This window comes from Thamnophis elegans, chromosome Z (genome assembly GCF_009769535.1).
Source record: "Thamnophis elegans isolate rThaEle1 chromosome Z, rThaEle1.pri, whole genome shotgun sequence".
NCBI classification, from domain to species: Eukaryota; Metazoa; Chordata; class Lepidosauria; order Squamata; family Colubridae; genus Thamnophis; species Thamnophis elegans.
Genome location: NC_045558.1, coordinates 114155151 through 114164756, shown reverse-complemented (window position 1 = coordinate 114164756; position 9606 = coordinate 114155151). Strand labels below are relative to the sequence as shown.

The window sequence follows — 9606 nt, the reverse complement described above, 5'->3', positions numbered from 1 at the left end:
ACCACCTTAATGACAATTCATTTTGGTTCCCTTTGTCTGGCATGTAAGCATTAACCGTAGAATTTAGCACTCTAGAGCAGTAGCCCCATTTGTGGCACCAGGGACCAGTTCCATGGAGAGAGGTTTTTCGGTGGACCAGAGGGATTGTGGTTTTGTATGCTGCTTGCTTTCCATAGGTGAAGCTTTGCTTCTTTGTGTGTCCCAGTTTCTGGAATGCCAGTCCATGGACCTGGGGTTGGAAGGCCCTGATCTAAAATACCTCCTCCCATGCCACAAATTGCTTGGCTTTCAATCTATAACATTTATTAGGATCCTTTACATGTAGGTGGCAGTGGTGACAGCTTCTTCCAAATATTTTCTTATTAGTACTAAACCCTATAGAATCCTTCTCATCTTTTATAGAGCAATTTTTCCTTTCTCTACTGTTCCATTGGGATGTGGCATATAGGACACACTAGGCTGCTATAAATCCCTTCCTTTTTGTGGTATTTTTGTGTTTTCTACTGTACATTTATATTTTCTGCTGTACATTAATACCTATATCGTCAGGAAACCCTAATCCAAAGGTTCCCAGTATCTATGTTATTCACAAGTCACACATACATGTACCTTGATTTTTTTGCTTGCTCATCAAATAACAAAAGATAAATATACCATATTTTTGGGAGTATAAGATGCACCTTTTTCCCTCAAAAAAGAGGCTGAAAATCTGGGTGTGTCTTATACACTGAATACAGCATTTTTTCTTCTTGAAAACCTACCTCCTTCACCAAAATGGCCACGCAGAGCCTTTAGGAAGCTTTTAGAGAGCTCCTGGGGGACTGGGGAGGGCAGAAATGAGCAAAAAAAATGGCCAGTTTTTTGCTTAATTTTACCACCACCCCCAGCCCCGAGGAGCACTCTATAAGTTTCTTAAAGGCTATCCATGCCCCATTTTTAACAAAAAAACAGGCCCATTTTCATGCCCCCACTCCCTCAGGAGCACTCTGCAAGCACCCTAAAGGCTATTCATGCCTTTTTTGGGGGGGGGGGGGAACGGGCCCATTTTCATGAAAAATGGGCCATTCTTGGGAGGTTTGCAGAATGCAAATTTTTTTTTATTTGCCTTTTCAAAACCTTGGCACATCTTATACTGAGGTGCATCTTATACTCCGAAAAATATGGTAATCATCTGTAAAAGTCAACATGTATCTGTTTACAATCAGTGTCAGTGGAAATTAAGTCCGAACGTTTCCAACTCTTTACAAAATTACCTGCGATGGTTGTGGATCATGGAGATTCAGTGTCCTGCCACTCAATATTCTCCTGTGTGGTTGTTTGGCCAACTGCATGGCATGTAAAGCATGTGCCACAGCATACACTGCATTGTATATACTGTAACTATGACTGGTCATCCTCATTTCAAAAAAAGCCCCAGGAAGGGTCTCCAGTTTCTCCTTCCCACTGCAGACACCCTCAGTTTCCTCATTTGAAGAAGGTGTTGAAAATACACAGCCAAATGCATGCTCCCAAACATCTTTTATGAAACCATCTTGGTGAGAGAATAAAGTGTGGTTTCTTGTGTGAAGAAAATGCTGAAATCCTTCAACATCATTTGAAGAAGTTGCAAAAGACAGAGTGCTTGAAGGATTTGGATATCCCAGGTCCTTTGATAAAAGAATGAGGCAAGACCCATTTGATTGGTCACAATCCATACCTTACCTTTAGGTTTTATAGATAGTGATTCCATTTCAGGTACATATAACAACCATCTCAAATGTAGAACATAGTTATCATTGATTATCACAGCATTAGCTTTACTGTTCATAAAAACATAGAAGGTTTCCACAAGCCATTTGAGTCCATCAGACACATTGTTGATATAAATTGGCCTGAGTTGCTCTAAGAAGGCAATGCAGATGCCATAGAGAGCAAACTCTGAAAAAATTAAGTTCTCAAAATTTGGTCCACCATGTCCCTTTACTAGGATCCCAATCCAAGTCCACTTGAAGTGCAAAAGTAGTTGAAGAATTCCCCTAAAACTGAATTCCTCATCTGGAACCATATGGTAGTAGAAAGGGATGTCAGTTTTACCTTCCATACTTGGAGTAGGGCCATATAGGAACTATAGAAATAAAAATTAGATAGGAAAATGAAAAAAAGAAGAAATTGTCTAACAAAAGAAAAAGTTTAAATTTTTTTAAATATAAGAACTCTGAAATATCTCATTATTTTGTGCACAATATATTTCTGGAAATCAGAGCTCCTGGTGTCACAGTGGAGTTAGGCAAAAACTAGTCTACACCCACAGGGAGTTACTAAAGATTAACCAATTTCATTGTATTTAAGTACAATGACAATAAAGATTATACTTTATTAGCTGGTAATTGTGTTGCCACAATTGTACAATTTTATGAATTCTAATCACTTTTTCACTTAAACTGAATATTTTTCTTTCTTCTATAGTGGAAATAATGTTTCTGTGAAATGTTTTTTTTTAACAACATAGAATTTATAAGCTCATTTTGTCAAATTTATCTGCACTCATGAATAATTTATGTATGAAGCTTTCCATTGTAGAAGAAATATAAAATTATGTGCTTTCTTGGTATAGTATTATCTTCAGAATTTGTTTTTATGAAATTCCTAAAAGTAAGATTTAGGCTTGGTTCCTTCTCTCCCTCCCTCTGACCCTCCCTCCCTTCCTTTTGCAGTATGGCACAAAGAAATATAGCATAATATTAAATAACTATGTCATGTTTTTAAAAATCAACTATACAAACAACACAGAAAGTTTTATGAGGTTATATACAAAGATTGAAATATACATTGGAGAAGTACTCTGTGTTCATTATTTTCTAGTGAGTTTGGAACACTAAAAATTCCAAATTGGTGGAGAGGTTCAGTAGGGCTTTATCCTTATTCTGATTCAATGCCCTCTCAACAACCATTACTGAAAGAGATACCAAAACACCCCTTTTGTCCATGGGATGGAGGAATATGGTTGAATTGTAATAATGGGATGTTATTGCCCCATTTTAGCAGATATTTGCCAGGAATCTACATTCTTTATTAAATAACCTGGTTGTTCTGACTTGTTTTAATATTAAATTGATATTATCAGATCAATCTGATTTTATTTCCTTTATCAGAGTTAAATAGTTTTAAAGTTTGTACATAATATCCCAGTGTCTGTTTTAATCCTTTTATAATATTTTAGAAAAATATATATAATTATTTGTTATCCTAATTAATTCTGATGTTTCATCTGCTAGTTTATGATTGAATGAAGATTGATTACAATAATATTGAAGCTTTTTTCCAACTTGCATCGGAGAACTACAGAAATCCAAATTTCAGGGCTTACTAATGGTTAAGTTTTGAAACTGATCTATCATATCAAATTCTGAAACTGAATTCACATTGATTTTTGTTTCATAAATACATATGATTAAATATAGTTTACAGAAATATATATATGAAAATAAAAAAAAATAAGGACTTGAAATCCCCCCTCTCAAAAAAGCAAGGTGTGGACAATTTATTATTAATGCATCTTACCTGTGGAACTTTGTACATGCCTAAAATATCTGCCATATCGAAAGATATTGCAGGTTTGATAGCCCCAACAACTGATATGAGTTTGTTCTTGAAGCCACACTTGTAGTTGGGAATAAATTGGTTCTGACCGGAGAAAAGCTCCATTGTGGCATGATATGTGTACTCCCCACCATAAGTCTCATAGATTCTGAAGCCCAAGGTGATGTTAGATAATAGCTGGAAGTCTTCATTGATCTTCTTCACAGCAAATATCAAGGCCAAAATATGCTGATAATACTTGGTAAGGATTCTGTAATGGGAATTAGATGCTACATCAAATGAAATTCTACACCTAAAAAGGCAGTGCAACTCACCTTCTTCAAAATAGTGTCTTAGACAGCAATAATCACTTTTTCATGTAACCTAATTAATGGATTGGCATTCTGTTTAGATATTGTTTTTAGGAGAATAATCACTGAGCTTTCTTGGGTTCAGAGTGTAGAGATTCTCAGTCATCCAGGTCATGTTGTCCCAAAGGTGCTTTTCAGGAGGCAACTGGACTTCCTTGGTTTTTTTGGGGATGCAGTCCACTATTTTTAAGAAATTTTGCATATATGAAACTGAACACAGTGATTACCCTACATGTAAAATGAATATGTATTGTAAAAATATATTGAGTACAATTGGATTAGTTATTTTTTATTTTCCTGGAGAAGGAGTCATTTTAATGAATGAAATGGAAAAAAAGGGGGGAGCATTTTGAATTTATCCTTCTTTAATTTCTCCACTGGAGTCATGCTGGTTTAACAGTTGAAGATGAAGATGCTGAGCTTGTCAGCTGGAAAACTGACATCTTGGATTCAAGACCCAAGTATCGCATAACAGGATGAGCTCCTGCAGCAGTTCAACCTAGCAGTTCACAAGCATGCAAATGTTAGTAGATAAATAAAGTGGCACCCTTCCATGTTGTATAGCCATGCTAGCCAAATGAGCACAGAAAATGTCTTAATGCAATAGTGGTTCCGTCAGCTAAGAAATAGAGATGAGCATTGCCCCTGAGAGTTGGACATGACAAGATAGGAGAAACCTTTACTTTTATCATCTCCTCCAAGATTATATATATCTTGCTGAAGCCACAGCAACACTGAAATTTACAGCATCAACCAAGTATGCCAAACTGAATGAATAACTGTTCATGGTGGTATAAATATGCTTTGCTAAATTTAGATGTTAAAACTTGCTAGAAGGAAAATTTAGGAGGAAAAGAATACTTATTTTATTAATTAACACTAAGAGAAGACATCATCCACCCACCCCAAGAACATTTTCTTGTACTTTTCACTGAAGCAAATTATATTATATCTCAAAATAAATAGTATTATTCTTATGCTTATATATAATCATGCTAACTCTCACCTCAAAGAGACAACAGCTTCTATATCATTAAGATCTACTTATTTTAAAAAGTTGAATATTTAGTTTGAAACACCCCCACCCCCCCTTTGATTTAAGGAATATGCATTATAACTGTGCATTTTTTTATAGAGCACAAAGATATAATTATTTGAGCAGTACCAATACTGTATCTGTATCAATACATCTATTTGTGATTCATAACATGAAACATCATAATATGTCATCTAGTGCAGTGTTTTTCAACCACTGTGCCGCGGCACACTAGTGTGCCGTGACATAGTGTAAGGTGTGCCGTGGGAAAATTACTTTATATATAGTCAATATAGGCACAGAGTTAAATTTTTTTAACATTTTCTAATGGTGGTGTGCCTCGTGATTTTTTTCATGAAAAAAGTGTGCCTTTGCACAAAAAAGGTTGAAAAACACTGATCTAGTGTGATATAGCTATCATCATCATCATCATTATCATCATCATATCTTACAGGGGTTCACCAACAGTTGAATGATTAGGGTCTTCTTCAAAGTTTTGTACATCTTTAGGCACGAAGATAAATGAACTAATGCCACCAATAATTAAGTCACCTGGTTGAAAATAATTATGAACAATTCGGATAGGATTTCTGATTCTGCATTTTATTTCACCCTGGTAAGTCATATGTGGCAAAAAAGTAACAGCAGATTCAATACAATCATGTTAAAAATTGATTTCAGTTGAAAGTCTCTCATTTCCATAAAAAGCTTCAATCTCAATAGAAATAATTTGAACTGAATCATTCTGTATTCTTCAGATAACTCCCATTCTGTTTTGAACCTTAGAATAAAATTGATTCAGAGACTATGTTGATAGTGATCTTAGCCAACCCTAAAGAAGAGTATTTAAAAAAACACATGAAATATCTTAATTATCCATCCACCTCTACATTATTTGTAGAAATAAATTGGCAATCAAGCCTTTGAGAAGGGACATTAATAATTGATAATTATAAGAGGAAAACAAAATTGCAATCTTTTATTTTTAATGTCTCTGGAATTAAGGCTATGTTTTCAGTTCTAAAGACAATGCTTGCAATTCCATCCATTAATGAAATGGCAGGGTTGAATGAGTCATGTAATATTTCACCAGATAATGCAAAATATATAAATAAATTATTTAAATCCCTATATAGAAAACTGTAACAATCAGGCAGTGTAACTGTCAATCAAAATCCAAAATATTGTTCTCTCCAAATAACCTTAGAGGAAAAAAAATGTTATCTTGTTTCCACATTTCATACCAAGGAAGCCTTATATAAGGATACTGCAGTAGCCCAGACAGAAGTTAGTAATGGATATTTGGACAAGAAGCAAATATCCGTGGGCAACCACAATCTATTTGAGGTTGCTATGGATATTAGCTACAGTTGGCAAAGCTTCCAAATTTAGTTTGTCTACTTCCTCAGAATTCATAAATTAAAAAATCCTCCAAGAGTCATAGTTGTTAGTGAACTAAACCCGATGTGAAAGGTTTTATATTAAATAATTCATATCACAGTTATGTATCATATTTTCTTGGAAAAAATAATTGCCAAACTTGAATCTGAGGCAAAGCTAAGAAAAAAACTTTTCAAAAGTATACTCTAATAGAAATATCTAAAATCAAAGAGTATTTCATATACCATATGTTAAAAAGATAATTAAGTTTTACTTGAATGTGAAAGTCTATGTATTAAATGATAAATGTATGGTAAAAGTTAAATAAAGAGTAAAACTGAGTTCTTGAAAAATAAATAAATTTAACACACTGCCTTCTAAAATTAAGAACATTATTTGTAATGACTAGGCACTCTAGTCATAGTGAGCACTATTTCCAGGAACAAATTTATACAGGTAGTATTTAACTTACAACCATCTGTTTAACAAGAGTTCAGAATTATGACAACCTTGGAAAAAGTGACTAACAAGTGGTCTTCAAACTTAAGACCAATGGATCACCCACAGAGTCATGTGATCATTGTTTGGTTGCTTAGCAACCAGCTTGCATTTATAACAGTTGCTGCACCTTTGGGCATGTGATTGTGATTTGCAACCTTCTCAACTGGTTTCTGACAAACAAAATCAAATTGGAAAGAAGATTCATTTAACAATCATGATTCACTTAACAACCACCTGATTTTCTTAACATCACAGGAGAAATAGTTGTAAAATTGGTCACATGATAATTCGCTTAACAGTCACTATAGGACTTCTCTATCTTGGAGCTCCCAGTTCACCTGAGCTATCCATGAATTAAGAATATGTTTTGAAGCATTGGCTTTGCTATTTGCTTCCTTATCTAATTTAGAAATGAAGTTTCCCATTAGAGACTTTAATTCTTCAATCTTTTTGTTTGCTTCTAATAGCTGGTCAAATATAGCAATAACTGTTTGTGCTGTCAGGAGGCAATTCTTGGCAATCAAATCCAAGTCTCCTTTAAAATTGCTCTTAATATTATCCTTGTTCTCCCCCCTGTCTCTTAATGAACCCTCAGTTTCCAGAGAAAAATAGTCATCCTTATCCCACTCCAGTAAGGAATAGGTCTTATTTACTGAGGTTATGAGAAGGGAAGAGCAAAAAAAGAAAGAAAGAAAAGAAAGACACTTGCTGAATCAATTATTTGAATTAAGTCCTTTATCTTTGGTTGTCTGTGTTTGTGTTTCCTCCCAACTGGAATTCCAATTTACGGCTCCTTTCTTTTCAAAACCCTTTTTGTTTTTGCTGCTGGCCTTTGTTTTTGCATCCTTGGGTAGTTATATAACTTCCATATATATATTTAGAGTTACAACCCCCGGTATGCCCAAATATGGGAGGAATATCACTACTTCCATTCTCTGTCCATCGGCTCGTCACAAGAGACCATCCCAATATTTTTACTGTTACCTTTTTGTTACATTTGTGTTATATTTGTGCTGATAAATAAATAAAGGGAGACTAGTATAGATCCCTTTATTTATTTATCAGCACAAATATCACACACACACACACACACACATGTGTGTATGTGTGTGTGAGTGTGAGTGTAAGTGTGTGTTATATTTGTGCTGATAAATAAATAAAGGGAGACTAGTATAGATCTATTTCAAGCTATTTAGCTCTCAACAGCTAGCCATACCCTTACTGGGATTCGAACCTGTGCTATATTACATCTTAGGCAAACGTCTTAGCCATTAAGCCACAAGTCCTACTCCTTATCAGCTCCTCCTATTTAGTGTCACAACCCCTGGTAAGCCCCAATTATGGGAGGAAGCTAACAGCTTCCATTATCTGTCAATCGGCTCATCACAAGAGTCCATCACGACAGAAACCCAATATTTTTACTGTTGTCTTTGTTACACATTTTGTGTTATATTTGTGCTGATAAATAAATAAAGGGAGACTAGTATAGATCTATTTCAAGCTATTTAGCTCTCATCAGCTAGCCATACCCTTACTGGGATTCGAACCTGTGCTATATTACATCTTGGGCAAACGTCTTAGCCATTAAGCCACAAGTCTTCCCTCAGAAGCCCTTTTTTGGTCTAAGTTTAGTTTGCATTTATTTTTTACCACTAAAATTAAAACAATTAACTATATACAGTATACATATACATACACATATACATTAAAAACTGTCTTCAAGCAGCTTCCTTTATTTATTACTTATTATCTATGTCTTTTAACATTTGTATATTCACAATGATATTTAACATTTTACTGGGTTATAAAAAATGATACAAAATATGAAAGTAAATAGGAAAGAGGGAGAGGGAGAGGGGGAAGAGAAGGATAAGAAAAAAAGAAGATAAACATTTTCTTCCAACTCTGTTGCAGTAGAATTAGGCATTAACATCAAATCACAACTTTTTTGTTTTTTCATAAGAATATGAACAAACCATTTCTATAAAGATCTATCAATCTAATTGGTAAAACCCAAAATTGAAGCTTCATTCTTTTCCACTTCAAGTGCAAAGTTCAGAAGTAGTCTCCACGTGGAAATAAAAGTACTTACGTTCTTTTCTTTAATCAAAACTGTCAATTTTGCCATTTCAGCCAATTCCATCAACTTCTGCAACCATGTTAGGAATTGAAGAGTCCCTCCATTTTGTGCATACAGTAGTCTTGCTGCATATATAGTAACAAAGTTCCATTTTTCTTCTCCAGGTCTTTTTCCATGAGATCAAAAAGGAAGAGACTTTATTTCATCTTTATTTTCATTTTCAATTTTTTTTGCATTAAAATATGAATCCATTTTTTTTTTGCTTTATCACATAGTTGATAAAAGGTTCCTTCTTTATTTTTACACTTCCAACATTCATTTGACATATCTTTATACATCTTAAATAACTTATCTGGTCTTAAATACCAATTATATATCATCATATAAATTTTCTTTTAGATTACAATTTAATGTAAATTTTAAACCCTTCATCCACACATTTTCCCATTGTTCAAGCATCACATTATATCCAAAATTCCTTGCCCACTGAATCATACAATGTTTTACATATTCATTTTATAAATTCAATAACATTTTATAGATCTTAGCAATAATACGTTCATCATTGCCACATAATGAAAAGTCCATTTCATTTTTAACAAATTCAAACAAATAGCACTTTTTATCAAGTTTAAATCTTTCTTTCAGTTGTTGATCAGTAAACCAATGGCAAATGTAAC

General features: G+C 34.1%; 1 pseudogene; it reads right to left on the bottom strand.

Annotated features, from left to right (window-relative positions):
* Window positions 1-5590, bottom strand: part of LOC116521549 — a 36518-nt pseudogene extending 30928 nt beyond the window's left edge.
* Between the last annotated feature and the right edge of the window lie 4016 nt (window positions 5591-9606).